Here is a 17,203-nt window from a genome sequence, read left to right as displayed (position 1 = left end):
ATGCTGCATGTGGAAAGCTTTAGTTCTTAGGGGGCCCCTCAAGAGACATTGTAGTCGTCATTTGGAGAGAAATCCTTCATATATAATGTGGTGATCTGAGTATGAATGCTCCAAATATGCTTATATATTTGAATGTTTAATTACCAGGGAGTGGAACTGTGGTGAAAGGCTTAGAAGAATTAGAAGGTGTGGCCCTTTTTGGAGTCGATGTGAACTTTTTTTAGGTGTGACATGAGGTTTCTAAAGCCCATGCCAGATGCAGTCACTCACTCTCTGTGTGTGTGGGATCAGGATGTAGCCCTCAGCCACCGCTAAGACCCCCGAGCCATGGTGCTAATGGTTTTTGTCTCTGAAACTGTCACCAAGCTCCCAATTAAATGGTTTGTCTTATAAGGGCTCCTTTGTCATGGTGTCTCTTCACAGCAGTAGAACAATGTCTTAAGACATATAGAGAAGCTTACAAAACTTTCAGCCATCCCAGGTTTGTTTTTTGTTTTTTGGTTTTTTTTTTTATAGACCTGAAATAACTCACTGTGGGGTAGCCTAACATACAGGATTTGTGAAGTCTCCATAGTTACTTTGCAGCACTTAAAAAGATTGCAGTGAGAACACTCCTGGCATCAGAAAGCATGTGGGGAGATTTCTGGGTTCAACTCAAAAACTAAGAAATAGCAAGGTTTGGGAAACAAGTCTGATTCAAAGAGAGACTTGATTAGTCAGACAATCTCATCTCCCACGTCTCGGCTCCCTCTGGTGATCGTCCTTCCCAGGGCTGAGACTGACTATGACTGTCACCAGGTCTGGTGGCCCGAGCATGGAATCCAAGCTCCTGAGAAGGAGTCCCAAGTTTCAGAAGTGTGTGGCCTATGTATTGAATTCCTGGTATTCCCAGGGAAACTGGGTTCCCCTTTTAGGGATTATATCTTGATAATAGTAGAATTTAACAAGTGAGCCCAGAAGAAATCTCAGTTTAATAATCTCAACTTAATATTAAGTTTGAATGAAAAGCCACAAACCAGGCAAGCTATAAGTAAACTATAGGTCTTGAAGGAAGTGTGTGCTCATGTCTTCCCCCCACTCTTTCCCTCCCTCTCTAACCCCCTCTCCCTTTTTAACTTTAAAATTTTTTATTTCACAAATGTGTCTTGCTTGCATCTCTGTCTGTGCTGCATGTATGGACCTGATTGATGCCCAGTGAGGCCAGAGGCAGCATTGCACCCCCAGGAAGTGGAGTTACAGATGGTTTGAACCTCCATGTTGGGATATTGGGAATTAACACCAGGTCCTCTGAAGAGCGTCAGTGCACCTAGCCACTAAGCCGTGTCTCCATCCCCTCCTGTTTCTTTGAAGCAGGCTTGGCCTAGGTAATAACTGCCAGATAACTTGATTCGTACCATATAGCCCAGGATGTCCTTACACTCACTACAATGCTCCTGCCTTATTCTGTCATCACAGTTTGAAGTAGTATTTTGACAAGAAGTATATCTGTTTTCATTTTCAGAAAATGCACAGCAAGAAATACTCAGTTGCCCATTTCCTGCATTTTAAGCAAGCGCTTTCCTTTCTATACCAGTGTAGTCTTTGGCAGATAGGTGAGTAAAGACACCATCTGCGCCATCTTATTACATATTATTAGTTTCTGAAGTGTTTCATGCCTAAGAGCATCAAGTATACTTAACCACAAATAGGCATTCTAACCATGAAGAGACACAGAGAGCAAGATGTTGCGGTTTGACTTGGTGACCTCCTGGCCTATTGGGTGGTCTGGGGTGATCTTCCTGGAAAGGTGGAAGCCATCCATACCTACAATTTAGTTGGTTGCAGTTATTTTGGTGCATGCCTTAACGGGTGAATATGGGCGTGATAAACACCACAAGTCAAACAACTTGGGGAGAAAGGGTTTATCTGGCTTACACTTCCAAATCACAGTTCATCATCAAAGGAAATCAGGACAGGAACTCAGACAGGGCAGGAACCTGGAGGCTGATGCAGAGGCCATGGTGGAGTGCTGGTAACTGGCTTACTCACAGTGGCTTGTCAGCCTGTTTTCTTATAGAACCCAAGACCACCAGCCCAGGGATGGCACCATCCATGATGGGCTGGGCCCTCCCCATCAATCTCGAAGGGAGAAAATGCTCTACAGCCCAGTCTTGAAGCATTTTCCTAATATTGGTTCCCTCGTCTCAAATGATTCTAGCCTGTGTCAAGTTGGCATAACTAACCAGCACAGTGCAAGAACAGGTGAGGGGAAGGACGGCGGTGCCTATGTGTTACTTGCTGATATTCCCATTCAGCTGATGGTCTTCACTCATGCTGCCAACCTGTCAAGACCAGCTTTGTTTTCCTAAGGTGCTCAGTTTGGCAGTCTCATACCCAGAATCAAGCCTTCCTTTTTTTTTTTTTCCAGTGTCTCTCACCTTATCATAGTCAACCTAACATTTAAAACTTTTATTTTTATATATTTATGTGTAAGTATGACACATTAACTTTTTTTTATATTTATGTATATGTGTGAGTATGGACATGTGTGCTGGTGACCCCAGAGGTCAAAAGGTCAATAGATGCCTTCAGAGTATTGGTTCTCAACCTGTGGGTTGGGGACCTTTTAGCAACCCTCTCCAAAAAATGTTTACATTATTGTTCTTAATAGCAACATCACAGTTATGAAGTAGCAATAAAAGTAATTTAGTGGTTTCAGTCACCAAATGAGGAACTGTATTACAGGGTCTCAGGATTGGGAAGGTTGAGAACCACTCACTACCTTAGTTGAAGTTAGTTGGGAGCTGACGGTGGGTGCTAGGAACTGGTGTGGTCCTGCTCCAGAGCACAATGCTCTTAGTCACGGAGCGCTATTCCCATATCCTAAACATAGCATTTGTTTTCACCACAACAAAGAGAAATGTCTGGTACACCAGCATGGATGTCAAATGGGGTTCCATCTGAAAGCCGCTGGGGGTTTGCTCTCACATTCTCAGACCCACACACAGTCATGCAGGTGTAAACAAAATTAAAAAGAAATATTTCACGACAGCATTTTGTTTCCAGTTTTGTTATTGTTTTGTTTCTGATGCAGATGTGGGGGTGATGAGGGCTGGGCCCAAGACTTCACATAAACCCTACAAAGGTTCTATCACTGAGAAGGCTAGGCTGACTGTAGACAAGCTTCAAACTGGCAGTTCAGGAGACAGGCCTAAATCTCTGTTTCCAAGAACTGGACAAGTCCAGCCAAGCCCAGGCAAGTCAGTTACTAGGGGAAAAAAAAAAATCCCAGGCTTCAGGCAGCTAGTCAGAAGCTGCCTGGCCACCTGACCTGAAGGAAGGATAATGGGTCAGCAGCAGTTTCCAGCCACCACGCCCCATAATCGCTCTGGAATGTCCCTAGATATGAACTCAACAGATTAAGATAGAGGTCACCTACCTCGGAATTACCCTAATGTGCTTTAAATCAGGCCTGCGGGCTCACTTCTGGGATCTCTCTATCTTGGTAATGGGAGACCCCAGCATGCTGGCTTCTGCAGAATAAAACACTCTTTGTGTTTACATACTACTTGAGTCTGGGGTATCATTCTTCCGAGAATCATGGACTCTTACACCATTAAGATGCCTATCCAGCCCTGCAGTCATCCTGGCAAATACTTGGCCTTCGGAATTGGCTTTGAGGTAGACCAAAACAGCCAAAGAGTAGGAAGTCAGATACAGCCGCTGATTATAGTTCTGAAAGGAGTTTCCCACCCAACCCCCACCCCAGGTCTGTAATTGCCTTCACGCCCCTGTGCTTTCTTCATCACCCCCTGCTGGTGCTCAATGGTGCTCCTCCATGGCTGACAGCAGGATTCTGGGAACAGAAGTGAAGAAGAGTATGTAATTTGATCTCAACTGTTTCTTCTGTTCCTCTGGCTTGGAGAGGCGGGCCTAGGGCTCGCAGCCCTATTGTCGTCTTGAGTGCTTGTATTGGCCAAAATTGGCTTGTATTGTATGGAGTTTGCTCCATACGTGAAGCGATCTGCCATTATCACGTCTATTTCTTTTCCTGTACATTAGGAACTCATGTGCTTTTTGGAAGTAGATCCTAGAGTACAGTCCTTGGTATCCAGGTCGCCTTCACTGACTGCATGAGCGGCAGGAGGACACCAGGGCACCCAGAGTCTGGAAATGGTGAGTGCTGCAATCTGGAGGCGGTAAGGGATACCCCACCTCCTGCATGACGCTGAGTCTGGTCTGCTCTGACCCACTGGCCCCTTCTGCTTCTGGGATCATGCTGGGTGAAGCTGGGCCAGCAGGCAGAGCCTGGGTCCTCGGGGATGCAACTTATCTCAACTTAGCCCGGGTCCCTACAGTGTGGGTCGTGTCGGCAGAGGCTCGTGCGTGGGCCGCCTTAGGAGTCGAACTGGGGCTCTTTTGCAGAGATGATGGAGTGGAATCTGCGTGGGTGATAGGTGTTAAATCACTGCCCCGCTCACTCTCTAAAATCTCGCCACACCTCAGGTAATGTCTCAGGGCACAGCTACTAAGAGTATTTGTGACTCTCAATGTTACCAGCTAACAAAATGGGGCAAAGAAGCATCCGGACACAATGACAGCCAGTGGAGACCACTTTATTAGAATAGTGAAAGACCGCTTTATTCCCTGGATGCGTTGAGTGCATCTAACAGGGCTTGTGGATTTACACAGATAGCCACCAGGAAGTTCATGCTTTTTGTTGGTTTGGTTCGGTTTGGTTCGGTTAGGAACAGAGGGTTAGGGGAACTCCATCCCCTGGCATCTTGCTTCTGCATTTAGAGCAAAATTAATAGTCAGGCTGGGATTGAGAATTTTTTATGACTAGGGGCTACTGCCCTGCACAGCCTGACTCAATTTCTCATGACCCGAGGTTTTTATCCACCCAAAAAGCAGCTGCAGTTAAGGTGGGAAAAATGTCTGAATGCAAGATAGCTTAGAGTCATGGCTCTCTAGTCTTTTGTAGAGGGAGGGGGATGCATTTTTCCAGTCAGGGTTTCTCTGTGTAGCCTCTGGCTGTCCTGGAACCCACTTGTAGACCAGGCTGATCTCGGACTCAGAATTCTGTCTCCCTCTCCATCCCAGGCCCCGTCCCTGTCCCCGTCCCTGTCCCCTTCCCCCTCCCCCTCAAGAGCTGGTACTAAAGGCCTGCACCACCACACCCCTTTTCAGGGCTCTAGTCAGGTGTTTTATGCTTATGTGAGGGTGTCAGCTTTCCTGGAACTGGAGTTACAAGCAGATGTGAACTGCTGTATGGGTGCTGAAGACTGAACCAGGGTCCAAACCTCTGAGTCCTCTCTTCCACCTCTTGATAACCGTTTTTTAATTATTATTTACTTTATGTATGTAAGTGCTCTATCTGCATATACACCCGTGTGCCAGATCCCATTCCAGATGTTTGTGAACCACCATGTGGTTGTTGGGAACGGAACTTGGAACAGCCAATGCCCTTAACCCCTAAGCCATCTCTCCAACCCCTCGAAAACCATTTTTAATGGTCTCTTATTGCACTTATTGTTGTGTTTTATAAAAAGACCAGGATATGTTTGGTAGAGCTCAGTATAGTGAGGTGGGAGGGATATACCTGCCAGCCCATAATGAGGCATCCCTTCCCCCTGAGGGACCAACCATATGACAGGTATATTGTAGAATAGAGTTTATTTAGGGCATGAGATGAAGAGTTGAGAAGGGAGTAGAGACAGAGAAAGACAGAAGGTGGGGATGGGGGGAGGGGGAGGAGAGGCTGGCCAGGAACACATAGAAAGAGAGGGAGAAAGGTGTCAGGGAGAGAGAGAAGGGGCAGAGAGCAGTTTTTGCTTTTATAAGATGCCCCTGGGATGGCCTTGAGTATTCAATAAATAAGAGAGACACCTACACCAATATAAGAAGCCATTTGAAATAAGACTTCTATTTTGAGTAGGGGTCGAATGACGTTTTAAGTTCCCAAACTGCCATGGGAATTGACATTCTGACATCCTGGTTGGCAAGTTAACTCATGAATGTTAGGCAAGCAACACCTGTGTCACCCTGCCACAGTTAAATAACCCAACCAATGAGGACAGGCTAAATGTGTGGGGAGCCGACAGAAGGCAGCTATCATCCTTGCAGCCATCTTGAGCCATATTCCCTGACAAGAGACTTGATTACAATAACCTACAACAGCTGAGCACACTCTGATAACATCTTGTTTTAGATACCCAGGATTTTCCCTTGGGTGTGTGAGACTTAAAGGTGTGTGACTTAGAGATCAGATTTAGAGACAAGACCTAAGGGCATGACTTAAAGGCATGACTTAAAGGTGTGGCTTAGAAGTGAGACATATAAAAGGTGAGAGGCAGACAGAAGAAATTATTACTAAGTATTAGGTACTTGAAGGAAGAACTTGGAATTAGACAGTAGACACTGGTACTTGAGACTTGGAGCTGCAAGAACTTGGAACTAGGAACTAGGCACCTGGACTAGAGAACTCGGAAGGAGAATTAGACACTTGGATTAGGCACTTAGCACTTGGAAGAAGTAACTTGGAACTGGGAAAGAGACTAGCAATTTAGGACTGGGATTAGGACTTGAGACTTGGTACTAGGAACTAGGGACTAGGAACTTGGACTAGGAAGAGAGACTGAAGAATAAATGGGATTGAATCGAACTTTGTCTGGTCTCCATTCTTCGAGTCCGTCCTCAGTCTCTCTCTTGCTGAACCTCAACCGGCAGACAGCAGCAGCTTGGGGCAGTGCAGGTTCCAATATTGATAGAGCGGTCTGCAACATTTTTGTCCCCCAAACATGGGGCAGAGCGGTTCTCAACATTTTTGGCGCCTAATGTGGGTCAGCTCGGTTCTCAACATAAATGTACAATAAAGACATGTTCCTAAGGAAATCCCCTACCCCTAAATCCTGATTGGTGGAATAACTTGGCACAGATGTTTGTGGATTTCAAGCTTAAAAGCTCTGTAGGATTCTGGCTGGGGGGGGGGGGGCAGGTTGTAATCAGCTCCATCAGTCCTGGGGCAAATGTTCAATAAACTATTCCTGTCTGACTAAGGTTTGTGTTCCTGATTTGTGAGGAGACCTCTGAACCCCAACAATGGAAGAAAGAGATCTAGGAAGGCCCCTAAGTCTGCCTTCAGAGCCCTGAAGTGAGATCAAAGTGAAGTAGAGGTCAGGGATGTGCATATGAAAGCAGTCCAGGTCAAGGCGTGGCTCTGCCCTGCACTGACCCACACCACTGGTAGGCTTCAGGCTCATCCTGTCAGGTGATCTGACAAATTGTTAGAAGGATGTTAAGTCCCTTTCTGAGAGGCAAGTGCTTACTCTGACTGTGTCCCTTCTTTTTTTTTCCCCCTTCCCTTCTCCCTCTTGCTCCTGCCCTGCTTGCTTGCTCGCTCGCACGCTCTGGCCCAAAGGTTTTTATTTATTAATTATATGTAAGTATACTGTAGCTGTCTTCAGACACCCATAAGAGGGCATCGGATCCCATTACAGGTTGTGAGCCACCATATGGTTGCTGGGATTTCAACTCAGGACCTCTGGAAGAGCAGTCAGTGCTCTTAATCGCTAAGCCATCTCGACAGCCCCACTCCTCCTTCTTTCAGCCTAAGATTCCTAAGGAGATTCCCATTTTTTGGGGGTCCATTGTTTCAGAGTCTCTTTGGAATATCCTCAATTCTGGCAGGCTGGCTACAATGGCAACATTTATTGAATACTCAAATTCAACAGCATTTTTGGTTAAATGTGTGTTAACCAAAACTTGTGTTAACTTGTGTTAGGGTCTGTGGTTCACCAAAGAATGATACCTTAAACTCAACTAGCTCTATCTCTAGGGATATTCCAGAACCATTGCTGGGACATGGGGTGGGGGGACTAGAAACTGTTGCTGGAGAAGTCTGGAAACTGTTGCTGATTCATTGTCCTTGCCTCTGGCCAGGTGGCCAGACAGCTTCTGACAACAGGGTAGTTTATGACTGGTTACCTGAGGCCTGGGTTTTTTGTTTTTTGTTTTTTTTTTGTTTGTTTGTTTGTTGTTTTTTTTGTTTTTTTGTTTGTTTGTTTGTTTGTTTTTTCTTCAGTCACTGAGTTGCCTGTACTTTCCTGGACTTGCCAGTTCTTGGGAACAGAGATTTAGGCCTAGTCTCCTAAACTGCCAATTTGAAGCCTGTCATGGAGTCAGCCTGTCTCAATTGATGGTAATTTTGCCAAGTAAGCCTGACTTTGTTTCCTTGGCAGTTTGAGCTCTTTTATTCCCGTCTTTTATCCTGTTTGGTTTTTTGAGACTAATCCTTACTCTGCTTGGGCTAAAACTGCTTCTACAGACCTCACTGTGGTAGAATTCACAGAGATCGGCCTGCCTTGCTTCCAGGGTGCTGTCAGTAAAAGTATGTGCCACCATGTTTGCCCTGTAATCCCAATTTTGTTGTTGAATTTGTTTGTTTGTTTTTTTTGAGACATCATTTAACCATTTTGCAGTAGCTGACATGCTACTCCCTGTAGGCAGAGCAGGCTGGCACTGGACTCACAGATCTGCCTGGCTCTGCCCCCCGAGTGCTGGCAAGAAAGATGTGCACTACTGCACATAGCCCTTTTATTCCAGTTTGAATCACTAACATCAACTGATAGGTTATTTTCCTCCAATCCAAGTCAGATTAGATTATATTAAAGGCAAGTTTAAAAGCTGCTCTTGGGCTAGTTCACTGGACCCAAGGACTGAGGCCAGGGGAGCCAGCATGGGGGTGGTGGGAGGAGAAATAGAGAAGAGGGCAAAGAGAGAGAAGAGAAGGAGAGACCAACATGTCTGGATTATATAGGAAGGAGCCTCTGGGTGAAGGGTATGCCAGGTGGGGACTGAGGGATGCTGGGAGAACCTGGAGGTCAAGTCTGCTTTGGTGTGTAAAGTATACACCTCAGGCCCTTGTCCGGATCCAAAACTAAACATCAACTGACACCCCTCACAATGACATTTCACATGAAAGATAGTGCAAGTCACAGAATGGCTAGGAAATGGTTAAACAGGTTGCAGAGATCCCTCTTGACATCATAGACAGAGAGCTGAAGTAAGTGAGGCAGAGTCTATAGGGGACCACATAAGGTTTAGCGGTGTGGCTTCAGGAGTTCCTGTGTAAACTGACACATGACTGTGCCCTCCCCCATAGCCTTGAGCAGGCCATTTACCACAGTAAATTGTCATTTACCACAGTAGACCAAAACAATAGGACCTAAGAGGCACTGCATTGCCGGCCTTGGTGCCCTGCAGTCTGCTACCTACCGGAGCTAAGAATGTACCACCTGCTGAGCTTGCCTTGACACCTTCAGGCTGCTATCCCCTCACCCAGCCACTGGGCTGAAACAACAGGAGATTCTGGGGGGTGGGGCTTCCCCTTTATATGTGAAAGCAAAATACTAAACTTCGGGCCTGATCAGAATACGTTGTTTTGCCGGGCGGTGGTGGCACACGCCTTTAATCCCAGCACTTGGGAGGCAGAGGCAGGTGGATTTCTGAGTTCGAGGCCAGCCTGGTCTACAGAGTGAGTTCCAGGACAGCCAGGACTACACAGAGAAACCCTGTCTCGAAAAACCAAAAAAAAAAAAAAAAAAAAAAAAAAAGAATACGTTGTCTTGGCCCCATGCTTCTCTTGCCCTCCATTCCCCTTTCATTCCCAGCCTTCTTTTCAGGTGAACCCAGTTACCCATAGCTGCAGGCGGCTACACATGACCAGTTTCATCTTTGATGAAGGGAAGGTTTTTATTGCAGAGATGAGAGAGAGACCTGCCTGAGCCATCTGCATGGCCAGAGCCAGAGGAGAGCAGCAGGGGTTACAGAATAGAGAATCCATCATAGCAGATGTGTAACAGATGCATAACAGGTAGGTATGGTACCGCACACTTTTGCCATGCCAACAGGTGCAGCAGCCAGCCCTCATCCCATTTTCCAGAAGTAACCGCTCCACCAGAAATGCTCTTATCCTCCAGGTTGACTCACTGGGTTGCCTTTTGGAGTTTGGGAGTTGGTGTATCTTCTGATTCTGACACCCCAGCCTTTTGTTGATAACAAGAGGAAGCAGTGAAATGCTTCTCAGCAGAAGTTAGGAGCCCAGGAAGTCTGAAATTCTGGTCAAGGGCTAGGAGGGGGAGGAGATTCAGGTATGGCAGGGCGTATTTCAGGGCGTTTAAGGGTCTATGAGTTACTGAAGAATGATATCCTGGATTTAAATAGTATGTAAATGTAAAGAATGTTTTATTCTGTAGAAGTCTAGCATGGGCACTCAGCAGATCCCAGGAGGCAGCTCTGCACCCAATCTCACAGAACCCAGAGGAAGTGGGGGCTCCCAGGAGCTCTAACCCGGGCAGTATCTTAGGTAAAAATGAATCACCTGTGGTGTTTGCTGTTGGAGGTTCTAATCCTGATGCTGGCCTCTGGATTTACACTACTCAGATCTTCGATGGGCCATTGACAAGGACATCAACAGCTAGAGATTGACATCACTAATCTGAAGAAATCCCTCATTTCGCTGTCTGAAGTGATCTCCAAAAATTACAAAGGACTTTATTGGACTTGATTTACTCTTTTACAATAGAAAAGACTGTGTACAGCTCTAGACTGTGTACAGCCCTTAAAGAAGAATGTTGCTCTTACGTAGACAAGACAGGGATGGTTAAAGAGAGCATGAAAAAGGTCAGAGAAAGTCTTGAGAGGAGAGAAAGAGAGAGAGAGAGAGAGAGAGAGAGAGAGAGAGAGAGAGAGAGAGAGAGCTGGTACAAGAATTGGTTTTCAACCCCTTCATGATTGTCAACCCTACTTCCTTCCATTTTGGGACTGATAATTGGGTTACTTTTGCTTATTTCTTTTGGTTCTTGGGCCTTAAGTAGGCTGACTAACTTTGTAAAACAACAGATAGATAATTTTGACAGCAAAACCTATTCAGATACATTATCATAAGTTAGCTATGGAAGACCACAAGACTCAAGTCGAGGTTTTTACTCTATCCAGGGTGTTCCCAAAACCCATCTCCACTCATCCTAAAAGAGGGGACTTCTGCCCCTAGACCAAACAGAGAGGGGCCACCCAGAACCCCCTCTGACTGGCGATTGGCTTTTCTAGTCCATCAGGGACAAGTGTTTCTAGGTAATCAGTGTTGATATATGAGTTGGAATAGGGAGAAGGGAATTGGGGTGACTATGTCAGGTGGGATCTCTTACATCATGAAGATAGCTGTTATTTAATATGTTTCTAGTAATAAATAATTCCTAACTACTTCTCTGGTTCTACATTTTAGGAAACAAGTTGGGTAACCAGAAGGTTAAAAATGAGTATGAAAATCTCTTGAGAAAACTAAGGTAATTCATCCTTCAATCCACATTGTAGAATGCTGTTGTTCTAGGACATTTTTACAAGAAAATAAAAATTGCATTTGATATCGAACCTCAAACTAATTTCATCTTAGGAAAGTTTCTTCTAAAATTTATGTGTTAAGCATGAACAATAATACATTCCAAACATTTCAATCTTGAGAACAACTAGGATATGAAGATAGTATATGTGATGTGTTATCATACATAGTTCACATATACAAACTTTGACCCATACTGTATGTCTCTGTTTGGTTTTGTATTACTGTGGTGAAGACCAGAAGCCCAAGCAACGTGAGGTAGATAACATTAACTTCACCTTGAAGTTTGCAGTAAATAATCAAGGGAAGTCAGGGTGTTGACTCAAGCATAGGCATGAACTGAAGGCAGAGGCCGAGGAGCAATGCTTCTTACTCTCTTGCTCCCTCTGGCTTGCTCAGTTTCTTTTCTTACACACCTCATGACAGCCTGCTTGGGAATGGCCCTGCTCACAGTAGACTAGACACTTCCTCATTGTTCTTCAATCAAGAAATTTTTGCCTTGATTTGATTATTTCTATGCCTTGTTTCTTCCCTCTTAGAGGAAGAAACTGTAACTGATTTTTTTTTTTTTTTTTTTTTTTTTTTTTTTTTGTACCTTGCAAGAGCATACAGTTCAAGACTTTGACTTTTTGCTTGCTTACAGGCCAGTGTGATTAGGGGTATTTTCTCAATTGGTGTTTCCTTTGATGACTCTAGGTTTTATCAAGTTGACAAAATACCAACACAGTTGACCTCCTGTCCACGTGAGTCATGACACAAACACCCCAGTATTAAACCATAGCTGTCCTCATTTTGTTTGCCTCCATGGTGTCACGCTAATATTAATACCACAATTTAAAACAAGGAAACGGTATTAAGAAATTTCAACACTCTAAATGTCAAAACCCAGTATCATTTTAAAAAGTCAGAGTATTTGAACTGTTTCCTCCTTCAACATACAAAAAATCAGTTACATAATTCCTTCCTCCAAAGGGGAAAGAACTAATAATCAAATCAAGGCAAAAATCAGTCTCTAACAGTGTAAATAATTCAGTGCCCCATGTCAGGGTTAGAATCCCTGTTTCTGGGCTCCCAATGTCTTAGTCTGCTCCATCCCCCAGTTCTGCCACTGGCAGCGACACAGATTGTATCTTAAGCTCAGGCCAGCACCACACACGTGCTGCTGTTCCCAGTGACTATTCCACCCTAAAGGTGTCTCCCATCTGCTGGTGGGTCCACTGTGTTTGAAGCACAGAATGTACAGAATGTAATATTTGTGTTGAAATGCTATGTGGATAATTAATGTTCTTAATGATCATACCCAACTGTATATAAATCCCACTGTCTCTATTGTGACTGTCCTCAAGTGGACTTGAAAAGCATGCAGTCTGAACATGTTACAAACTGTTTCCCAGCCTGAAACCAGCATTTCTGGGTTCTATCATTAGTAAACACAGTCTCAGTTGTTACTCTTCATTTCTTTTGCAGCAGCCAACTGGTGGAGAAATTCTGTGACTATAATGAAGGTCATCCATGTGCAGAAATCTTCAGCTGCCATCCAGGGCAGTCTGTGAGCCTGAAATCTTGTTCAGGACTTGCTACATTTAAAAAGAATGTCTGTGAAGAAGGTAGAATTGGCCATCTCTGGGTGTGATCCTGAACCATCAGGTAGGACCTTCTGAAGACCAGGAACATGGACGTTGCATAAACATAAAGAGATTGGGAGAAGCTCCAGTTCTCCTTCATCCCTTCAGATGCATAAAAGCACTCACACTGGAGAGACACCTTCTAAAAATAAGGACTATAAAGAAGACCTTCCTTGTGTCATATCTGGCCAAATGTATGAACAAAATGACTGTTCAAAGAAGTCTTATGTGCACAAGCCATGTGGCAAAGGCTTCAAGCATCCCAGTCCTTTACAAAGGCATGAGAAGATTCACAGTATTAAGAAGCCCTACGTGTGTGAACTGTGTGGGAAAGGCTTTGCTTGGTTTGGTAACCTTTTAAAACATAAGATGACTCCAACTTGTGAGAAGACTTTTCTCTGTAATCATTGTGGGAAAGTTTTCTCTGATTCCTCTTGCCTTCGAAGACACGCAAGAGTTCCCACTGGAGAGAAACCCTATGTATGCAAGCAATGTGGGAAAGCCTTCATTACTTCTAGTAACCCTCAAATACATGAATGAACTCACACTGGAAAAAAAACGTATGTATGTAAAGAGTGTGGGAACGCCTTCAGGCTTTTGATTCAGCTGCAAAAGCACGAAGTTAATTCACAGTGGTGCGAGTCCCTATGTTTGTAAGCAATGTGGGAAAAGCTTTACTTCCTCAAGTTCCCTAAAAACACACGAAAGAATTCACACTGGTGAGAAGCCCTATATGTGTGAATACTGTGGGAAAACCTTTGAATATTCCAGTACCCTTAAAAAACATAAAAGAATCCACACTGGAGAGAGACCCTATGTTTGCAAGCAATGTGGGGAAGCCTTTCGTTGTTCTTTATATTTTCAAAGACATGACCAAACCCACAGAAGAGAGAAACCCTAAGAATGTAAACAATATGTGAAAGCCTTTTGTTATGCTTTTCATGTTGAAATACATGAAGGAATCCACAGCAGCAAGAGATCTTACGATGTAAGCCATGTGGGAGTGGCTTTTTGACATCATACCATTTGCAAAGACATGCACTAATTCATAGGAGAGCAAATAATAATGTTTGTAAGTAACTTGAGACAGTCTTCTCTTGGTTAGCTCTCAGAAATCAAACAACATGAGAGTGACATTTTATGCTTAAAATGTGAGAAAATAACATATTAAAAAGAAGCTATTCTTTTGAATCCATGTAGCTCCTAGTAATAGAAATTCCCTTCTAACACATGGAAGCAGACACACTGGAGAAAAGCTGTAAGCAACGTGAGAAAGTCTTCTGAGTTCTTCTTATTGTGGAGAAGATGTGAAATAGCTCACACTGGAGAGAAACCTTATGCACACACTGTGGGAAAGCTTTTAATTCTCTCAGGGCCCTCAAAAGACATTGAGGTTAATATTCCAGAGAGCAATCATTCATATTCAGAAAATCTTCCAAATTTTCAATTATCCCAGGTTGTTTTTTTTACACACATGAATGTACTCATTGTAGGGTAATTCTAAAATATAGAGTTTGTGAGGTCTCCATCATCACTTTCTTAGTACTTAAAAGAATGAATGGTGAGGACTTGTCCTTGGAAAACATGTAAACATTTCTTGGTTCAACTCAAAAATTAAGAAATAAAGTTTGGGAAACAACTTTGATTAAAAGTTGGGTTCAATTGCACACATGTACAAACGGTCCAGATTGAAGAATTTTCTGATACAAAAATAACAAAAAACAGGATTTTATCAAGTGTGGGAGACTCCAAATACTGGAGAAGTTCCTTTAAAATTCCTCAGGTCCTGAAGTGGCCACCTCCTAGAGCCAGGCAGGACCCCCAGTGGAGCAAAAAGGACACCAACATACCCACAAACCTTTCAACCCAAAATTTGTCCTACCTACAAGAAATTCAGGGAGTAGAGACAGATGGAATAGCAAACGGAAAACTGGCCAAACTTGAGACCCATCTCATGGGCAAGCACCAGTCCCTCACACTACTAATAATACTGTTACGCTTGCAGACAGGAGCCTAGCATAGCTGTCCTCCACCCAGCAGCTGACTGAAAGAGATGCCGAGATCCACTGCTAAACCTTAGACAGAGCTCAAGGAGGCTTTTGGAAGAGTTGAGTGAGCTGGAGGGGTCACAGACCCCACAGGAACACCAACAGATTACCAAGACCTTTGGGGGCTCCCAGAGACTGAACCACCAACCAAAGAGCATACACGGGCTAGACCTAAAGCTCCCCACACAGATGTAGCAGATGGTCTCCATTGGGCTCACCAACAACTAGAGTGGAGTCTGTCCCTAAGGCTGTTTGTTGTCTTTCTGTGACCCTGTTCTCCCAACTGAGCTGTCTTATTTGGCCTCATTGAGAGAGGATGTGCTAGCTTTGCAGAGGCTTGATGTGTCATGCAGCGGGATACCCCACCATCTCAGAGGAAAGGGGGAGGAGGAGGAACTGTGAGGGTGTCTTTGGGTTTTAAAGCTGTGAACAGACACTATGACCAAGGCAAGTCTTATAAAGGACAACATATATTTGGGGCTGGCTTACAGGTTCAGAGGTTCAGTCCGTTATCATCAAGGTGGGAGCAGGGCACCGTTCAGGCAGGCATGGTGCGGGAGGAGCTGAGAGTTCTACATCTTCATCTGAAGGCTGCTAGTGGAAGACTGACTTCCAGGCAGCTATCGTGAGGGTCTTAAGCCCATGACACACCTACTCCAATAAGGCCACACCTCCTAATAGTGCTACTCCCTGGGCCAAGCGTATACAAACCTTCACAGCGGGGGCCTGAAGGAATCAAGCAGTGATAGGGATGTAATGTGAATGAATGAATGAACGAATGAATGAGGGGTATAAATTCCTCAGGTTCATTCTGATAAATGCCAGCAATATGAAGGACTGGACACTGTTTTGCTGGTGTTTGTTTGTTTTGCATTATCCAGAAAATACATAGTGTAAGTGAAAGGTCATATTTGTTATTACAAATTGACCTGTAATCAGTAACTTTGGCTTTCTAGGTGTATCCATGTAATGAATCTGCCTCCACTTGCAGTATCAGTCAATTACTTTTTAAGGTCCATCTCTGGTGTCTGATTTTTACTGTAGAAAGTCAGCACTGATCCAAGTAGGGGGATATGGAAATACTACTTACACCCAGGAAGTGAAAGCTTCAGCTTAAAAGAAAATCACAAGAAAAAAGGAAAATATCATGAAATAATTTTGTAAAGTTTGCTGAAGAACTACTATATAAGTTTAATGAATGATATGTTTTTATATATGAGTTTTATCTTTTGTGTTTTATTTAACAGCCCATTTATACTTAAATATGCAAATATTCATTAATAATAGTTGTTCCATCATTGTAATTAATGGTCTATTGAATTATTTATGAATATTGAGATTATTCTGCTGGTTTAATAGTGCAGGGTCTGATATTCTTGTGTGTAATCTCATTCTTTTTGCTTTTGTTGATGTTGGGCTTTGTTTTGTTTTGTTTTTGAGATAGGGTCTCCTTGGGTAGCACTGGATAGATATCCTACAATGTATTGTGTAGACAAGGCTGGCCTTGACCGCCCAAAGATCTATCTTCCTATGCCCTATAAATGGCCAACTCATTGTTTTTCATGAATAAAAACCACTAAACATTGTGTGGGGTGTGTGTTACTGACTTGTGATCGTGTTTTCTTGCTCTAGCACACTAATGTTCTCCCTTGAGTCAGGTCTTAGCCTGGAGTCAGGCTGGTGGTCAGGAAGATGCTGAGATCTACTACCTATCTATGCCTACTGAGATCTACTACCTACCTATCTATGCCTACTATAGCTCTGAGGATGAAGGCAAGCTTTAGATGAAACCTCATCTTTTGTGCGGGTTCTAGGGATTGAGGCTCATGCTTGCAAACAAAAATTCTCTTAACCCACAGAGTCATTGCCCCAGCCCCAAAACTACTTTTGTTTCTGTATTGACTTATACTTATGTTTTTGTGTGTATAATTTATTTTTCTCTTTGATGGCTTTGGTATTTTCTTCTACTTGCCAACATGTCTTCAATTATGAATTTTTCATTTACCGTTAGAATAACAAATGTTAACCTTTCCCTCTAATCAGATGATAGGTTTAAATGTGTTCACATATACATTGGGGGGGGGGGGTCTTCTTAAAATTTTCAGCAGGGTCTTTCTTTAATGTAGCTGTGGCTATCCTGGAACTTGCTATGT

General features: G+C 43.8%; 1 pseudogene across 1 annotated transcript; it reads left to right on the top strand.

The window, feature by feature from the left end:
- Positions 1–12: 12 nt before the first annotated feature.
- LOC143435948 (uncharacterized) lies at positions 13–15,245 on the top strand (annotated as a pseudogene). The gene is made up of 4 exons (XR_013106239.1): positions 13–4,155; positions 9,742–9,853; positions 11,264–11,324; positions 12,845–15,245. The product of XR_013106239.1 is annotated as an uncharacterized LOC143435948 (transcript).
- The last annotated feature ends 1,958 nt before the right edge of the window (positions 15,246–17,203 follow it).

Source organism: Arvicanthis niloticus, chromosome 22 (genome assembly GCF_011762505.2).
Source record: "Arvicanthis niloticus isolate mArvNil1 chromosome 22, mArvNil1.pat.X, whole genome shotgun sequence".
Lineage (NCBI taxonomy): Eukaryota > Metazoa > Chordata > Mammalia > Rodentia > Muridae > Arvicanthis > Arvicanthis niloticus.
Note: the sequence above shows the minus strand (reverse complement) of the source record. Positions and strands in the feature narration are given on the sequence as shown.